Source organism: Electrophorus electricus, chromosome 15 (genome assembly GCF_041902795.1).
Source record: "Electrophorus electricus isolate QZ-2024a chromosome 15, ASM4190279v1, whole genome shotgun sequence".
In the NCBI taxonomy this organism is placed as follows: Eukaryota; Metazoa; Chordata; class Actinopteri; order Gymnotiformes; family Gymnotidae; genus Electrophorus; species Electrophorus electricus.
In genome coordinates this window covers 1,755,159-1,774,275 of record NC_137511.1, presented here as the reverse complement: position 1 = coordinate 1,774,275, position 19,117 = coordinate 1,755,159, and the positions used below count along the sequence as shown (strand labels likewise).

Sequence of the window (19,117 nt, the reverse complement as noted above, 5' to 3'; positions counted from 1 at the left end):
GTATCGTTGGGAGTCCTAAGCGTTCCAACAACTTAGCATCACTGTATGTGATAAGTCCATGGCCTATGTATGGATGATGAAATGAAAAAGATGAAGAATCCAGAACTTTTATCAGCTGGGTTTCAACAAAGTGCTCTATGTAAATGCTGCTTTTGCAGCAAGGGTTTCATGGCAGTGTATGAGGCCACATTTGAGTGCTGAAACCAAAGTCTTTCCAAGCACTCAGGCATCAACAGCAGCATTTGGGGTTGCTTCATCAATCTCTATTGGGACGAGGAATCTTTCGAGAGACACTGTAGACAAGGTTCATGACTAAGCAACGGTCTTTTTAAAACACAAAGTGGCAGCGGTGGGATTTGAACCCACGCCTCCACAGAGACTGGAGCCTAAATCCAGCGCCTTAGACCACTCGGCCACGCTACCAGAAAGCAGAGGCTTTTCAACATATTTGTGAAAGAAGGAGTCTGTACTTTCACACATCCTGGTCAAGTCCTTTGCCCAATCTTGAATTGATTGTTGCAAATAAAGGTAATGTTAGACAAGGATCTTGGCATGGCTCTCTGCTACAGTCATATGAGTCCTCCTATTGAATCTTTCCATATATGGACCAACGTTTTTGCTCAAAGTAGCTGTGTGTGCGCGCGAGTGCTTCAGTGGTTTCTCAAAAGTTTAGTGTTTACTGGCAGCAGTCGGCCTTGAACCCATCCCCCTGAAAGGACTAGAGCCTTAATCCAACACCTTGGATTGCTCTGTCACACTACCTGATGCAAGCTTTCCTTGCCTTATTTTTGATACTGGTTACCCAAGAAACTGGTTGGCAGAGTACTTTTGCCAACATTTAGCATGAGTTGCCACTTGTTCTTCTGTGTTTTCATTTCATTCTGAATCAGTTGAAGAATCTATAACGTTCACATTCAGGTACTTTTTCCAAATTCTCCCAGTGCAGCAGATGATTCTTTGGTGTGATGAGTTCCAACTGCTGAGAATCAGGTGGAACTCAGTGTCCTACGTAACATACTTTTGTCAATCAAGATTCATAGAGTGCCACACCACCGGTCCCACTTTGTTGCACGTGGGTCAACTCTGACAAAGTAAAAGTCCTATCTTGAGTGTAAGATTACTTGTTAGAGAAGTAAAGATAATAAAAGTTGCAGTACTGTGGCCCCCAATTGAGCACCACTGTCATCAAATGAATGAAACCTTTGGCCACTCTACTAGAGGAAGGCTGTTTTGTGCACATTTGTCAGCACCGATTTCCCATGACAACTGTGACCTGTATAAGTTGAAGAATGCATAACTTTTATCAGCGAGGCTTTCAATAAGGTGTTCGTTCCACATGGCACCATTGTAGCAGGGGTATTGTTGGAGTCCTAAGAGTTCCAACAACTTAGCATCAGTGTACGTGATAAGTCCAAGGCGTACGTAGCATACATGTGCCAAACCTTGCTCTTGGATGGCCAAAGCACAGTTCCCACTTTGACACACCTGTATGCACTTTTCTGCAGATTATACAGTGCATCTTAAGTGAATTGTTGATTGCCACAGTAGCAAAGACACTAAATGCTTAAGTACTGTGGCCCTTTGGTTGCTTGTTAGAGCAGCAAAGACACTAAAAGTTGCAGTACTATGGCCCCCAAGTTAGGACCACTGTCGTCGAATGATGGAAAGTTTTTTCCACTCTACTAGAGGTATTCTGTTTTGTGCACCTTTGTCAGCACCGGTTTCCCATGACATCGGTTTCCTATTGAGTAGGAGGTAACATACAAATACTTGGGTGTCTTCCTCGACAAGAAACTGGACTGGAAGGGCAATTCAGAAGCTGTGTACAGGAAGGGGATTAGTAGAGTTTCCTTTTTGCAGTTGTGTGTTGGGGAGGTAGCATCAGAGGACGAGAGACAAACAAGCTCAACAAACTGATCAAGAAGGCTGGCTTAGTCCTTGGCTGCTCTCTGGACAGTTTTGACATTGTGGTTAAAATGAGGACAGACGACAAACTCAAGGCTATCCTCGATAATACTTCAAAACCTGTCCATAATCTTCTGACTAGACAGCAGAGCACTTTTTGTCACAGACTCAATCAGCTCCACTGTAGTAAGGAGCAGTACAGGAGATCATTCGTACCAACTGCGATGACACTGCACAATTGTTATTTTTGTGTAAGGATGCTACTGAGTGGTATTGAGTGCTAGAATTGTACTTATTATTATTATTATTATTATTATTAATATCCAGTCTTTTGTCATTTTTATTCTGTATTCACTGCACACCTAAGTGAATGTTGTAATGCACTGTCACTTTACCTGGTATACTGTAAACAGTGAAAGATCGGAAGGATCGAACACCTTACCATTCTTACACTTGCACAAGTCATATACAATATATGTTGTTTCTTATTCTTTTACATTCTTATTTGTATATATTGTATATATATATATATATATATATAACATTTATGTTTTTTGTGCTACTTCAATGTTTCAATTTCCCTCTGGGATTAAATATAGCGATTATCTATCTATCTATCTATCTATCTATCTATCTATCTATCTATCTATCTATCTATCTATCTATCTATCTATCTATCTATCTATCTATCTATCTATCTATCTATCTATCTATCTATCTATCTATCTATCTATCTATCTATCTAGCTATGTACTGTGGCCAAAGTACTTTTGTCAAAAGGTAGGTTCTGTCACCACTTTCTCTTCTTTGGTCGCCTGTCCACCTGTTTCAGTTGAAGAATGCCTAACTTTTGTCAGAGAGGTTTTCAAAAACATGTTTGTTCCAAACAGCGCCAATATAGCAAGGGTATCGTTGGGAGTCCTAAGCGTTCCAACAACTTAGCATCACTGTATGTGATAAGTCCATGGCCTATGTATGGATGATGAACTGAAAAAGATGAAGAATCCAGAACTTTTATCAGCTGGGTTTCAACAAAGTGCTCTATGTAAATGCTGCTTTTGCAGCAAGGGTTTCATGGCAGTGTATGAGGCCACATTTGAGTGCTGAAACCAAAGTCTTTCCAAGCACTCAGGCATCAACAGCAGCATTTGGGGTTGCTTCATCAATCTCTATTGGGACGAGGAATCTTTCGAGAGACACTGTAGACAAGGTTCATGACTAAGCAACGGTCTTTTTAAAACACAAAGTGGCAGCGGTGGGATTTGAACCCACGCCTCCACAGAGACTGGAGCCTAAATCCAGCGCCTTAGACCACTCGGCCACGCTACCCGAAAGCAGAGGCTTTTCAACATATTTGTGAAAGAAGGAGTCTGTACTTTCACACATCCTGGTCAAGTCCTTTGCCCAATCTTGAATTGATTGTTGCAAATAAAGGTAATGTTAGACAAGGATCTTGGCATGGCTCTCTGCTACAGTCATATGAGTCCTCCTATTGAATCTTTCCATATATGGACCAACGTTTTTGCTCAAAGTAGCTGTGTGTGCGCGCGAGTGCTTCAGTGGTTTCTCAAAAGTTTAGTGTTTACTGGCAGCAGTCGGCCTTGAACCCATCCCCCTGAAAGGACTAGAGCCTTAATCCAACACCTTGGAATGCTCTGTCACACTACCTGATGCAAGCTTTCCTTGCCTTATTTTTGATACTGGTTACCCAAGAAACTGGTTGGCAGAGTACTTTTGCCAACATTTAGCATGAGTTGCCACTTGTTCTTCTGTGTTTTCATTTCATTCTGAATCAGTTGAAGAATCTATAACGTTCACATTCAGGTACTTTTTCCAAATTCTCCCAGTGCAGCAGATGATTCTTTGGTGTGATGAGTTCCAACTGCTGAGAATCAGGTGGAACTCAGTGTCCTACGTAACATACTTTTGTCAATCAAGATTCATAGAGTGCCACACCACCGGTCCCACTTTGTTGCACGTGGGTCAACTCTGACAAAGTAAAAGTCCTATCTTGAGTGTAAGATTACTTGTTAGAGAAGTAAAGATAATAAAAGTTGCAGTACTGTGGCCCCCAATTGAGCACCACTGTCATCAAATGAATGAAACCTTTGGCCACTCTACTAGAGGAAGGCTGTTTTGTGCACATTTGTCAGCACCGATTTCCCATGACAACTGTGACCTGTATAAGTTGAAGAATGCATAACTTTTATCAGCGAGGCTTTCAATAAGGTGTTCGTTCCACATGGCACCATTGTAGCAGGGGTATTGTTGGAGTCCTAAGAGTTCCAACAACTTAGCATCAGTGTACGTGATAAGTCCAAGGCGTACGTAGCATACATGTGCCAAACCTTGCTCTTGGATGGCCAAAGCACAGTTCCCACTTTGACACACCTGTATGCACTTTTCTGCAGATTATACAGTGCATCTTAAGTGAATTGTTGATTGCCACAGTAGCAAAGACACTAAATGCTTAAGTACTGTGGCCCTTTGGTTGCTTGTTAGAGCAGCAAAGACACTAAAAGTTGCAGTACTATGGCCCCCAAGTTAGGACCACTGTCGTCGAATGATGGAAAGTTTTTTCCACTCTACTAGAGGTATTCTGTTTTGTGCACCTTTGTCAGCACCGGTTTCCCATGACATCGGTTTCCTATTGAGTAGGAGGTAACATACAAATACTTGGGTGTCTTCCTCGACAAGAAACTGGACTGGAAGGGCAATTCAGAAGCTGTGTACAGGAAGGGGATTAGTAGAGTTTCCTTTTTGCAGTTGTGTGTTGGGGAGGTAGCATCAGAGGACGAGAGACAAACAAGCTCAACAAACTGATCAAGAAGGCTGGCTTAGTCCTTGGCTGCTCTCTGGACAGTTTTGACATTGTGGTTAAAATGAGGACAGACGACAAACTCAAGGCTATCCTCGATAATACTTCAAAACCTGTCCATAATCTTCTGGCTAGACAGCAGAGCACTTTTTGTCACAGACTCAATCAGCTCCACTGTAGTAAGGAGCAGTACAGGAGATCATTCGTACCAACTGCGATGACACTGCACAATTGTTATTTTTGTGTAAGGATGCTACTGAGTGGTATTGAGTGCTAGAATTGTACTTATTATTATTATTATTATTATTATTATTATTAATATCCAGTCTTTTGTCATTTTTATTCTGTATTCACTGCACACCTAAGTGAATGTTGTAATGCACTGTCACTTTACCTGGTATACTGTAAACAGTGAAAGATCGGAAGGATCGAACACCTTACCATTCTTACACTTGCACAAGTCATATACAATATATGTTGTTTCTTATTCTTTTACATTCTTATTTTTATATATTGTATATATATATATATATAACATTTATGTTTTTTGTGCTACTTCAATGTTTCAATTTCCCTCTGGGATTAAATATAGCGATTATCTATCTATCTATCTATCTATCTATCTATCTATCTATCTATCTATCTATCTATCTATCTATCTATCTATCTATCTATCTATCTATCTATCTATCTATGTACTGTGGCCAAAGTACTTTTGTCAAAAGGTAGGTTCTGTCACCACTTTCTCTTCTTTGGTCGCCTGTCCACCTGTTTCAGTTGAAGAATGCCTAACTTTTGTCAGAGAGGTTTTCAAAAACATGTTTGTTCCAAACAGCGCCAATATAGCAAGGGTATCGTTGGGAGTCCTAAGCGTTCCAACAACTTAGCATCACTGTATGTGATAAGTCCATGGCCTATGTATGGATGATGAACTGAAAAAGATGAAGAATCCAGAACTTTTATCAGCTGGGTTTCAACAAAGTGCTCTATGTAAATGCTGCTTTTGCAGCAAGGGTTTCATGGCAGTGTATGAGGCCACATTTGAGTGCTGAAACCAAAGTCTTTCCAAGCACTCAGGCATCAACAGCAGCATTTGGGGTTGCTTCATCAATCTCTATTGGGACGAGGAATCTTTCGAGAGACACTGTAGACAAGGTTCATGACTAAGCAACGGTCTTTTTAAAACACAAAGTGGCAGCGGTGGGATTTGAACCCACGCCTCCACAGAGACTGGAGCCTAAATCCAGCGCCTTAGACCACTCGGCCACGCTACCCGAAAGCAGAGGCTTTTCAACATATTTGTGAAAGAAGGAGTCTGTACTTTCACACATCCTGGTCAAGTCCTTTGCCCAATCTTGAATTGATTGTTGCAAATAAAGGTAATGTTAGACAAGGATCTTGGCATGGCTCTCTGCTACAGTCATATGAGTCCTCCTATTGAATCTTTCCATATATGGACCAACGTTTTTGCTCAAAGTAGCTGTGTGTGCGCGCGAGTGCTTCAGTGGTTTCTCAAAAGTTTAGTGTTTACTGGCAGCAGTCGGCCTTGAACCCATCCCCCTGAAAGGACTAGAGCCTTAATCCAACACCTTGGATTGCTCTGTCACACTACCTGATGCAAGCTTTCCTTGCCTTATTTTTGATACTGGTTACCCAAGAAACTGGTTGGCAGAGTACTTTTGCCAACATTTAGCATGAGTTGCCACTTGTTCTTCTGTGTTTTCATTTCATTCTGAATCAGTTGAAGAATCTATAACGTTCACATTCAGGTACTTTTTCCAAATTCTCCCAGTGCAGCAGATGATTCTTTGGTGTGATGAGTTCCAACTGCTGAGAATCAGGTGGAACTCAGTGTCCTACGTAACATACTTTTGTCAATCAAGATTCATAGAGTGCCACACCACCGGTCCCACTTTGTTGCATGTGGGTCAACTCTGACAAAGTAAAAGTCCTATCTTGAGTGTAAGATTACTTGTTAGAGAAGTAAAGATAATAAAAGTTGCAGTACTGTGGCCCCCAATTGAGCACCACTGTCATCAAATGAATGAAACCTTTGGCCACTCTACTAGAGGAAGGCTGTTTTGTGCACATTTGTCAGCACCGATTTCCCATGACAACTGTGACCTGTATAAGTTGAAGAATGCATAACTTTTATCAGCGAGGCTTTCAATAAGGTGTTCGTTCCACATGGCACCATTGTAGCAGGGGTATTGTTGGAGTCCTAAGAGTTCCAACAACTTAGCATCAGTGTACGTGATAAGTCCAAGGCGTACGTAGCATACATGTGCCAAACCTTGCTCTTGGATGGCCAAAGCACAGTTCCCACTTTGACACACCTGTATGCACTTTTCTGCAGATTATACAGTGCATCTTAAGTGAATTGTTGATTGCCACAGTAGCAAAGACACTAAATGCTTAAGTACTGTGGCCCTTTGGTTGCTTGTTAGAGCAGCAAAGACACTAAAAGTTGCAGTACTATGGCCCCCAAGTTAGGACCACTGTCGTCGAATGATGGAAAGTTTTTTCCACTCTACTAGAGGTATTCTGTTTTGTGCACCTTTGTCAGCACCGGTTTCCCATGACATCGGTTTCCTATTGAGTAGGAGGTAACATACAAATACTTGGGTGTCTTCCTCGACAAGAAACTGGACTGGAAGGGCAATTCAGAAGCTGTGTACAGGAAGGGGATTAGTAGAGTTTCCTTTTTGCAGTTGTGTGTTGGGGAGGTAGCATCAGAGGACGAGAGACAAACAAGCTCAACAAACTGATCAAGAAGGCTGGCTTAGTCCTTGGCTGCTCTCTGGACAGTTTTGACATTGTGGTTAAAATGAGGACAGACGACAAACTCAAGGCTATCCTCGATAATACTTCAAAACCTGTCCATAATCTTCTGACTAGACAGCAGAGCACTTTTTGTCACAGACTCAATCAGCTCCACTGTAGTAAGGAGCAGTACAGGAGATCATTCGTACCAACTGCGATGACACTGCACAATTGTTATTTTTGTGTAAGGATGCTACTGAGTGGTATTGAGTGCTAGAATTGTACTTATTATTATTATTATTATTATTATTAATATCCAGTCTTTTGTCATTTTTATTCTGTATTCACTGCACACCTAAGTGAATGTTGTAATGCACTGTCACTTTACCTGGTATACTGTAAACAGTGAAAGATCGGAAGGATCGAACACCTTACCATTCTTACACTTGCACAAGTCATATACAATATATGTTGTTTCTTATTCTTTTACATTCTTATTTGTATATATTGTATATATATATATATATATATATATATATAACATTTATGTTTTTTGTGCTACTTCAATGTTTCAATTTCCCTCTGGGATTAAATATAGCGATTATCTATCTATCTATCTATCTATCTATCTATCTATCTATCTATCTATCTATCTATCTATCTATCTATCTATCTATCTATCTATCTATCTATCTATCTATCTATCTATCTATCTATCTATCTATCTAGCTATGTACTGTGGCCAAAGTACTTTTGTCAAAAGGTAGGTTCTGTCACCACTTTCTCTTCTTTGGTCGCCTGTCCACCTGTTTCAGTTGAAGAATGCCTAACTTTTGTCAGAGAGGTTTTCAAAAACATGTTTGTTCCAAACAGCGCCAATATAGCAAGGGTATCGTTGGGAGTCCTAAGCGTTCCAACAACTTAGCATCACTGTATGTGATAAGTCCATGGCCTATGTATGGATGATGAACTGAAAAAGATGAAGAATCCAGAACTTTTATCAGCTGGGTTTCAACAAAGTGCTCTATGTAAATGCTGCTTTTGCAGCAAGGGTTTCATGGCAGTGTATGAGGCCACATTTGAGTGCTGAAACCAAAGTCTTTCCAAGCACTCAGGCATCAACAGCAGCATTTGGGGTTGCTTCATCAATCTCTATTGGGACGAGGAATCTTTCGAGAGACACTGTAGACAAGGTTCATGACTAAGCAACGGTCTTTTTAAAACACAAAGTGGCAGCGGTGGGATTTGAACCCACGCCTCCACAGAGACTGGAGCCTAAATCCAGCCCCTTAGACCACTCGGCCACGCTACCCAAAAGCAGAGGCTTTTCAACATATTTGTGAAAGAAGGAGTCTGTACTTTCACACATCCTGGTCAAGTCCTTTGCCCAATCTTGAATTGATTGTTGCAAATAAAGGTAATGTTAGACAAGGATCTTGGCATGGCTCTCTGCTACAGTCATATGAGTCCTCCTATTGAATCTTTCCATATATGGACCAACGTTTTTGCTCAAAGTAGCTGTGTGTGCGCGCGAGTGCTTCAGTGGTTTCTCAAAAGTTTAGTGTTTACTGGCAGCAGTCGGCCTTGAACCCATCCCCCTGAAAGGACTAGAGCCTTAATCCAACACCTTGGAATGCTCTGTCACACTACCTGATGCAAGCTTTCCTTGCCTTATTTTTGATACTGGTTACCCAAGAAACTGGTTGGCAGAGTACTTTTGCCAACATTTAGCATGAGTTGCCACTTGTTCTTCTGTGTTTTCATTTCATTCTGAATCAGTTGAAGAATCTATAACGTTCACATTCAGGTACTTTTTCCAAATTCTCCCAGTGCAGCAGATGATTCTTTGGTGTGATGAGTTCCAACTGCTGAGAATCAGGTGGAACTCAGTGTCCTACGTAACATACTTTTGTCAATCAAGATTCATAGAGTGCCACACCACCGGTCCCACTTTGTTGCACGTGGGTCAACTCTGACAAAGTAAAAGTCCTATCTTGAGTGTAAGATTACTTGTTAGAGAAGTAAAGATAATAAAAGTTGCAGTACTGTGGCCCCCAATTGAGCACCACTGTCATCAAATGAATGAAACCTTTGGCCACTCTACTAGAGGAAGGCTGTTTTGTGCACATTTGTCAGCACCGATTTCCCATGACAACTGTGACCTGTATAAGTTGAAGAATGCATAACTTTTATCAGCGAGGCTTTCAATAAGGTGTTCGTTCCACATGGCACCATTGTAGCAGGGGTATTGTTGGAGTCCTAAGAGTTCCAACAACTTAGCATCAGTGTACGTGATAAGTCCAAGGCGTACGTAGCATACATGTGCCAAACCTTGCTCTTGGATGGCCAAAGCACAGTTCCCACTTTGACACACCTGTATGCACTTTTCTGCAGATTATACAGTGCATCTTAAGTGAATTGTTGATTGCCACAGTAGCAAAGACACTAAATGCTTAAGTACTGTGGCCCTTTGGTTGCTTGTTAGAGCAGCAAAGACACTAAAAGTTGCAGTACTATGGCCCCCAAGTTAGGACCACTGTCGTCGAATGATGGAAAGTTTTTTCCACTCTACTAGAGGTATTCTGTTTTGTGCACCTTTGTCAGCACCGGTTTCCCATGACATCGGTTTCCTATTGAGTAGGAGGTAACATACAAATACTTGGGTGTCTTCCTCGACAAGAAACTGGACTGGAAGGGCAATTCAGAAGCTGTGTACAGGAAGGGGATTAGTAGAGTTTCCTTTTTAGAGTTGTGTGTTGGGGAGGTAGCATCAGAGGACGAGAGACAAACAAGCTCAACAAACTGATCAAGAAGGCTGGCTTAGTCCTTGGCTGCTCTCTGGACAGTTTTGACATTGTGGTTAAAATGAGGACAGACGACAAACTCAAGGCTATCCTCGATAATACTTCAAAACCTGTCCATAATCTTCTGACTAGACAGCAGAGCACTTTTTGTCACAGACTCAATCAGCTCCACTGTAGTAAGGAGCAGTACAGGAGATCATTCGTACCAACTGCGATGACACTGCACAATTGTTATTTTTGTGTAAGGATGCTACTGAGTGGTATTGAGTGCTAGAATTGTACTTATTATTATTATTATTATTATTAATATCCAGTCTTTTGTCATTTTTATTCTGTATTCACTGCACACCTAAGTGAATGTTGTAATGCACTGTCACTTTACCTGGTATACTGTAAACAGTGAAAGATCGGAAGGATCGAACACCTTACCATTCTTACACTTGCACAAGTCATATACAATATATGTTGTTTCTTATTCTTTTACATTCTTATTTTTATATATTGTATATATATATATATATATATATATAACATTTATGTTTTTTGTGCTACTTCAATGTTTCAATTTCCCTCTGGGATTAAATATAGCGATTATCTATCTATCTATCTATCTATCTATCTATCTATCTATCTATCTATCTATCTATCTATCTATCTATCTATCTATCTATCTATCTATCTATCTATCTATCTATCTATCTATCTATCTATCTATCTATCTATCTATCTATCTATGTACTGTGGCCAAAGTACTTTTGTCAAAAGGTAGGTTCTGTCACCACTTTCTCTTCTTTGGTCGCCTGTCCACCTGTTTCAGTTGAACAATACCTAACTTTTGTCAGAGAGGTTTTCAAAAACATGTTTGTTCTAAACAGCGCCAATATAGCAAGGGTATCGTTGGGAGTCCTAAGCGTTCCAACAACTTAGCATCACTGTATGTGATAAGTCCATGGCCTATGTATGGATGATGAACTGAAAAAGATGAAGAATCCAGAACTTTTATCAGCTGGGTTTCAACAAAGTGCTCTATGTAAATGCTGCTTTTGCAGCAAGGGTTTCATGGCAGTGTATGAGGCCATATTTGAGTGCTGAAACCAAAGTCTTTCCAAGCACTCAGGCATCAACAGCAGCATTTGGGGTTGCTTCATCAATCTCTATTGGGACGAGGAATCTTTCGAGAGACACTGTAGACAAGGTTCATGACTAAGCAACGGTCTTTTTAAAACACAAAGTGGCAGCGGTGGGATTTGAACCCACGCCTCCACAGAGACTGGAGCCTAAATCCAGCGCCTTAGACCACTCGGCCACGCTACCCGAAAGCAGAGGCTTTTCAACATATTTGTGAAAGAAGGAGTCTGTACTTTCACACATCCTGGTCAAGTCCTTTGCCCAATCTTGAATTGATTGTTGCAAATAAAGGTAATGTTAGACAAGGATCTTGGCATGGCTCTCTGCTACAGTCATATGAGTCCTCCTATTGAATCTTTCCATATATGGACCAACGTTTTTGCTCAAAGTAGCTGTGTGTGCGCGCGAGTGCTTCAGTGGTTTCTCAAAAGTTTAGTGTTTACTGGCAGCAGTCGGCCTTGAACCCATCCCCCTGAAAGGACTAGAGCCTTAATCCAACACCTTGGATTGCTCTGTCACACTACCTGATGCAAGCTTTCCTTGCCTTATTTTTGATACTGGTTACCCAAGAAACTGGTTGGCAGAGTACTTTTGCCAACATTTAGCATGAGTTGCCACTTGTTCTTCTGTGTTTTCATTTCATTCTGAATCAGTTGAAGAATCTATAACGTTCACATTCAGGTACTTTTTCCAAATTCTCCCAGTGCAGCAGATGATTCTTTGGTGTGATGAGTTCCAACTGCTGAGAATCAGGTGGAACTCAGTGTCCTACGTAACATACTTTTGTCAATCAAGATTCATAGAGTGCCACACCACCGGTCCCACTTTGTTGCACGTGGGTCAACTCTGACAAAGTAAAAGTCCTATCTTGAGTGTAAGATTACTTGTTAGAGAAGTAAAGATAATAAAAGTTGCAGTACTGTGGCCCCCAATTGAGCACCACTGTCATCAAATGAATGAAACCTTTGGCCACTCTACTAGAGGAAGGCTGTTTTGTGCACATTTGTCAGCACCGATTTCCCATGACAACTGTGACCTGTATAAGTTGAAGAATGCATAACTTTTATCAGCGAGGCTTTCAATAAGGTGTTCGTTCCACATGGCACCATTGTAGCAGGGGTATTGTTGGAGTCCTAAGAGTTCCAACAACTTAGCATCAGTGTACGTGATAAGTCCAAGGCGTACGTAGCATACATGTGCCAAACCTTGCTCTTGGATGGCCAAAGCACAGTTCCCACTTTGACACACCTGTATGCACTTTTCTGCAGATTATACAGTGCATCTTAAGTGAATTGTTGATTGCCACAGTAGCAAAGACACTAAATGCTTAAGTACTGTGGCCCTTTGGTTGCTTGTTAGAGCAGCAAAGACACTAAAAGTTGCAGTACTATGGCCCCCAAGTTAGGACCACTGTCGTCGAATGATGGAAAGTTTTTTCCACTCTACTAGAGGTATTCTGTTTTGTGCACCTTTGTCAGCACCGGTTTCCCATGACATCGGTTTCCTATTGAGTAGGAGGTAACATACAAATACTTGGGTGTCTTCCTCGACAAGAAACTGGACTGGAAGGGCAATTCAGAAGCTGTGTACAGGAAGGGGATTAGTAGAGTTTCCTTTTTGCAGTTGTGTGTTGGGGAGGTAGCATCAGAGGACGAGAGACAAACAAGCTCAACAAACTGATCAAGAAGGCTGGCTTAGTCCTTGGCTGCTCTCTGGACAGTTTTGACATTGTGGTTAAAATGAGGACAGACGACAAACTCAAGGCTATCCTCGATAATACTTCAAAACCTGTCCATAATCTTCTGGCTAGACAGCAGAGCACTTTTTGTCACAGACTCAATCAGCTCCACTGTAGTAAGGAGCAGTACAGGAGATCATTCGTACCAACTGCGATGACACTGCACAATTGTTATTTTTGTGTAAGGATGCTACTGAGTGGTATTGAGTGCTAGAATTGTACTTATTATTATTATTATTATTATTATTAATATCCAGTCTTTTGTCATTTTTATTCTGTATTCACTGCACACCTAAGTGAATGTTGTAATGCACTGTCACTTTACCTGGTATACTGTAAACAGTGAAAGATCGGAAGGATCGAACACCTTACCATTCTTACACTTGCACAAGTCATATACAATATATGTTGTTTCTTATTCTTTTACATTCTTATTTTTATATATTGTATATATATATATATATATATATATATATAACATTTATGTTTTTTGTGCTACTTCAATGTTTCAATTTCCCTCTGGGATTAAATATAGCGATTATCTATCTATCTATCTATCTATCTATCTATCTATCTATCTATCTATCTATCTATCTATCTATCTATCTATCTATCTATCTATCTATCTATCTATCTATCTATCTATCTATCTATCTATCTATCTATCTATCTATCTATCTATCTATCTATGTACTGTGGCCAAAGTACTTTTGTCAAAAGGTAGGTTCTGTCACCACTTTCTCTTCTTTGGTCGCCTGTCCACCTGTTTCAGTTGAACAATACCTAACTTTTGTCAGAGAGGTTTTCAAAAACATGTTTGTTCTAAACAGCGCCAATATAGCAAGGGTATCGTTGGGAGTCCTAAGCGTTCCAACAACTTAGCATCACTGTATGTGATAAGTCCATGGCCTATGTATGGATGATGAACTGAAAAAGATGAAGAATCCAGAACTTTTATCAGCTGGGTTTCAACAAAGTGCTCTATGTAAATGCTGCTTTTGCAGCAAGGGTTTCATGGCAGTGTATGAGGCCATATTTGAGTGCTGAAACCAAAGTCTTTCCAAGCACTCAGGCATCAACAGCAGCATTTGGGGTTGCTTCATCAATCTCTATTGGGACGAGGAATCTTTCGAGAGACACTGTAGACAAGGTTCATGACTAAGCAACGGTCTTTTTAAAACACAAAGTGGCAGCGGTGGGATTTGAACCCACGCCTCCACAGAGACTGGAGCCTAAATCCAGCGCCTTAGACCACTCGGCCACGCTACCCGAAAGCAGAGGCTTTTCAACATATTTGTGAAAGAAGGAGTCTGTACTTTCACACATCCTGGTCAAGTCCTTTGCCCAATCTTGAATTGATTGTTGCAAATAAAGGTAATGTTAGACAAGGATCTTGGCATGGCTCTCTGCTACAGTCATATGAGTCCTCCTATTGAATCTTTCCATATATGGACCAACGTTTTTGCTCAAAGTAGCTGTGTGTGCGCGCGAGTGCTTCAGTGGTTTCTCAAAAGTTTAGTGTTTACTGGCAGCAGTCGGCCTTGAACCCATCCCCCTGAAAGGACTAGAGCCTTAATCCAACACCTTGGATTGCTCTGTCACACTACCTGATGCAAGCTTTCCTTGCCTTATTTTTGATACTGGTTACCCAAGAAACTGGTTGGCAGAGTACTTTTGCCAACATTTAGCATGAGTTGCCACTTGTTCTTCTGTGTTTTCATTTCATTCTGAATCAGTTGAAGAATCTATAACGTTCACATTCAGGTACTTTTTCCAAATTCTCCCAGTGCAGCAGATGATTCTTTGGTGTGATGAGTTCCAACTGCTGAGAATCAGGTGGAACTCAGTGTCCTACGTAACATACTTTTGTCAATCAAGATTCATAGAGTGCCACACCACCGGTCCCACTTTGTTGCACGTGGGTCAACTCTGACAAAGTAAAAGTCCTATCTTGAGTGTAAGATTACTTGTTAGAGAAGTAAAGATAATAAAAGTTGCAGTACTGTGGCCCCCAATTGAGCACCACTGTCATCAAATGAATGAAACCTTTGGCCACTCTACTAGAGGAAGGCTGTTTTGTGCACATTTGTCAGCACCGATTTCCCATGACAACTGTGACCTGTATAAGTTGAAGAATGCATAACTTTTATCAGCGAGGCTTTCAATAAGGTGTTCGTTCCACATGGCACCATTGTAGCAGGGGTATTGTTGGAGTCCTAAGAGTTCCAACAACTTAGCATCAGTGTACGTGATAAGTCCAAGGCGTACGTAGCATACATGTGCCAAACCTTGCTCTTGGATGGCCAAAGCACAGTTCCCACTTTGACACACCTGTATGCACTTTTCTGCAGATTATACAGTGCATCTTAAGTGAATTGTTGATTGCCACAGTAGCAAAGACACTAAATGCTTAAGTACTGTGGCCCTTTGGTTGCTTGTTAGAGCAGCAAAGACACTAAAAGTTGCAGTACTATGGCCCCCAAGTTAGGACCACTGTCGTCGAATGATGGAAAGTTTTTTCCACTCTACTAGAGGTATTCTGTTTTGTGCACCTTTGTCAGCACCGGTTTCCCATGACATCGGTTTCCTATTGAGTAGGAGGTAACATACAAATACTTGGGTGTCTTCCTCGACAAGAAACTGGACTGGAAGGGCAATTCAGAAGCTGTGTACAGGAAGGGGATTAGTAGAGTTTCCTTTTTGCAGTTGTGTGTTGGGGAGGTAGCATCAGAGGACGAGAGACAAACAAGCTCAACAAACTGATCAAGAAGGCTGGCTTAGTCCTTGGCTGCTCTCTGGACAGTTTTGACATTGTGGTTAAAATGAGGACAGACGACAAACTCAAGGCTATCCTCGATAATACTTCAAAACCTGTCCATAATCTTCTGGCTAGACAGCAGAGCACTTTTTGTCACAGACTCAATCAGCTCCACTGTAGTAAGGAGCAGTACAGGAGATCATTCGTACCAACTGCGATGACACTGCACAATTGTTATTTTTGTGTAAGGATGCTACTGAGTGGTATTGAGTGCTAGAATTGTACTTATTCTTATTATTATTATTATTATTATTATTAATATCCAGTCTTTTGTCATTTTTATTCTGTATTCACTGCACACCTAAGTGAATGTTGTAATGCACTGTCACTTTACCTGGTATACTGTAAACAGTGAAAGATCGGAAGGATCGAACACCTTACCATTCTTACACTTGCACAAGTCATATACAATATATGTTGTTTCTTATTCTTTTACATTCTTATTTTTATATATTGTATATATATATATATATATATATATATATAACATTTATGTTTTTTGTGCTACTTCAATGTTTCAATTTCCCTCTGGGATTAAATATAGCGATTATCTATCTATCTATCTATCTATCTATCTATCTATCTATCTATCTATCTATCTATCTATCTATCTATCTATCTATCTATCTATCTATCTATCTATCTATCTATCTATCTATCTATCTATGTACTGTGGCCAAAGTACTTTTGTCAAAAGGTAGGTTCTGTCACCACTTTCTCTTCTTTGGTCGCCTGTCCACCTGTTTCAGTTGAAGAATGCCTAACTTTTGTCAGAGAGGTTTTCAAAAACATGTTTGTTCCAAACAGCGCCAATATAGCAAGGGTATCGTTGGGAGTCCTAAGCGTTCCAACAACTTAGCATCACTGTATGTGATAAGTCCATGGCCTATGTATGGATGATGAACTGAAAAAGATGAAGAATCCAGAACTTTTATCAGCTGGGTTTCAACAAAGTGCTCTATGTAAATGCTGCTTTTGCAGCAAGGGTTTCATGGCAGTGTATGAGGCCACATTTGAGTGCTGAAACCAAAGTCTTTCCAAGCACTCAGGCATCAACAGCAGCATTTGGGGTTGCTTCATCAATCTCTATTGGGACGAGGAATCTTTCGAGAGACACTGTAGACAAGGTTCATGACTAAGCAACGGTCTTTTTAAAACACAAAGTGGCAGCGGTGGGATTTGAACCCACGCCTCCACAGAGACTGGAGCCTAAATCCAGCGCCTTAGACCACTCGGCCACGCTACCCGAAAGCAGAGGCTTTTCAACATATTTGTGAAAGAAGGAGTCTGTACTTTCACACATCCTGGTCAAGTCCTTTGCCCAATCTTGAATTGATTGTTGCAAATAAAGGTAATGTTAGACAAGGATCTTGGCATGGCTCTCTGCTACAGTCATATGAGTCCTCCTATTGAATCTTTCCATATATGGACCAACGTTTTTGCTCAAAGTAGCTGTGTGTGCGCGCGAGTGCTTCAGTGGTTTCTCAAAAGTTTAGTGTTTACTGGCAGCAGTCGGCCTTGAACCCATCCCCCTGAAAGGACTAGAGCCTTAATCCAACACCTTGGATTGCTCTGTCACACTACCTGATGCAAGCTTTCCTTGCCTTATTTTTGATACTGGTTACCCAAGAAACTGGTTGGCAGAGTACTTTTGCCAACATTTAGCATGAGTTGCCACTTGTTCTTCTGTGTTTTCATTTCATTCTGAATCAGTTGAAGAATCTATAACGTTCACATTCAGGTACTTTTTCCAAATTCTCCCAGTGCAGCAGATGATTCTTTGGTGTGATGAGTTCCAACTGCTGAGAATCAGGTGGAACTCAGTGTCCTACGTAACATACTTTTGTCAATCAAGATTCATAGAGTGCCACACCACCGGTCCCACTTTGTTGCATGTGGGTCAACTCTGACAAAGTAAAAGTCCTATCTTGAGTGTAAGATTACTTGTTAGAGAAGTAAAGATAATAAAAGTTGCAGTACTGTGGCCCCCAATTGAGCACCACTGTCATCAAATGAATGAAACCTTTGGCCACTCTACTAGAGGAAGGCTGTTTTGTGCACATTTGTCAGCACCGATTTCCCATGACAACTGTGACCTGTATAATTTGAAGAATGCATAACTTTTATCAGCGAGGCTTTCAATAAGGTGTTCGTTCCACATGGCACCATTGTAGCAGGGGTATTGTTGGAGTCCTAAGAGTTCCAACAACTTAGCATCAGTGTACGTGATAAGTCCAAGGCGTACGTAGCATACATGTGCCAAACCTTGCTCTTGGATGGCCAAAGCACAGTTCCCACTTTGACACACCTGTATGCACTTTTCTGCAGATTATACAGTGCATCTTAAGTGAATTGTTGATTGCCACAGTAGCAAAGACACTAAATGCTTAAGTACTGTGGCCCTTTGGTTGCTTGTTAGAGCAGCAAAGACACTAAAAGTTGCAGTACTATGGCCCCCAAGTTAGGACCACTGTCGTCGAATGATGGAAAGTTTTTTCCACTCTACTAGAGGTATTCTGTTTTGTGCACCTTTGTCAGCACCGGTTTCCCATGACATCGGTTTCCTATTGAGTAGGAGGTAACATACAAATACTTGGGTGTCTTCCTCGACAAGAAACTGGACTGGAAGGGCAATTCAGAAGCTGTGTACAGGAAGGGGATTAGTAGAGTTTCCTTTTTGCAGTTGTGTGTTGGGGAGGTAGCATCAGAGGACGAGAGACAAACAAGCTCAACAAACTGATCAAGAAGGCTGGCTTAGTCCTTGGCTGCTCTCTGGACAGTTTTGACATTGTGGTTAAAATGAGGACAGACGACAAACTCAAGGCTATCCTCGATAATACTTCAAAACCTGTCCATAATCTTCTGGCTAGACAGCAGAGCACTTTTTGTCACAGACTCAATCAGCTCCACTGTAGTAAGGAGCAGTACAGGAGATCATTCGTACCAACTGCGATGACACTGCACAATTGTTATTTTTGTGTAAGGATGCTACTGAGTGGTATTGAGTGCTAGAATTGTACTTATTATTATTATTATTATTATTATTAATATCCAGTCTTTTGTCATTTTTATTCTGTATTCACTGCACACCTAAGTGAATGTTGTAATGCACTGTCACTTTACCTGGTATACTGTAAACAGTG

At 41.0% G+C, this 19,117-nt stretch overlaps 7 non-coding genes across 7 annotated transcripts; all 7 read right to left on the bottom strand.

Moving 5' to 3' along the window:
- Positions 1–341: 341 nt before the first annotated feature.
- On the bottom strand, positions 342–423 carry trnal-uag (transfer RNA leucine (anticodon UAG)). The gene has a single exon. It is a non-coding gene; the product is annotated as a tRNA-Leu (tRNA).
- Positions 424–3,152: 2,729 nt separating this feature from the next.
- trnal-uag (transfer RNA leucine (anticodon UAG)) lies at positions 3,153–3,234 on the bottom strand. Its single transcript has one exon. It is a non-coding gene; the product is annotated as a tRNA-Leu (tRNA).
- A 2,681-nt stretch (positions 3,235–5,915) lies between these two features.
- trnal-uag (transfer RNA leucine (anticodon UAG)) lies at positions 5,916–5,997 on the bottom strand. The gene has a single exon. It is a non-coding gene; the product is annotated as a tRNA-Leu (tRNA).
- Positions 5,998–8,716: 2,719 nt separating this feature from the next.
- On the bottom strand, positions 8,717–8,798 carry trnal-uag (transfer RNA leucine (anticodon UAG)). The gene has a single exon. It is a non-coding gene; the product is annotated as a tRNA-Leu (tRNA).
- A 2,724-nt stretch (positions 8,799–11,522) lies between these two features.
- trnal-uag (transfer RNA leucine (anticodon UAG)) lies at positions 11,523–11,604 on the bottom strand. Its single transcript has one exon. It is a non-coding gene; the product is annotated as a tRNA-Leu (tRNA).
- A 2,739-nt stretch (positions 11,605–14,343) lies between these two features.
- trnal-uag (transfer RNA leucine (anticodon UAG)) lies at positions 14,344–14,425 on the bottom strand. Its single transcript has one exon. It is a non-coding gene; the product is annotated as a tRNA-Leu (tRNA).
- Positions 14,426–17,138: 2,713 nt separating this feature from the next.
- On the bottom strand, positions 17,139–17,220 carry trnal-uag (transfer RNA leucine (anticodon UAG)). The gene has a single exon. It is a non-coding gene; the product is annotated as a tRNA-Leu (tRNA).
- Between the last annotated feature and the right edge of the window lie 1,897 nt (positions 17,221–19,117).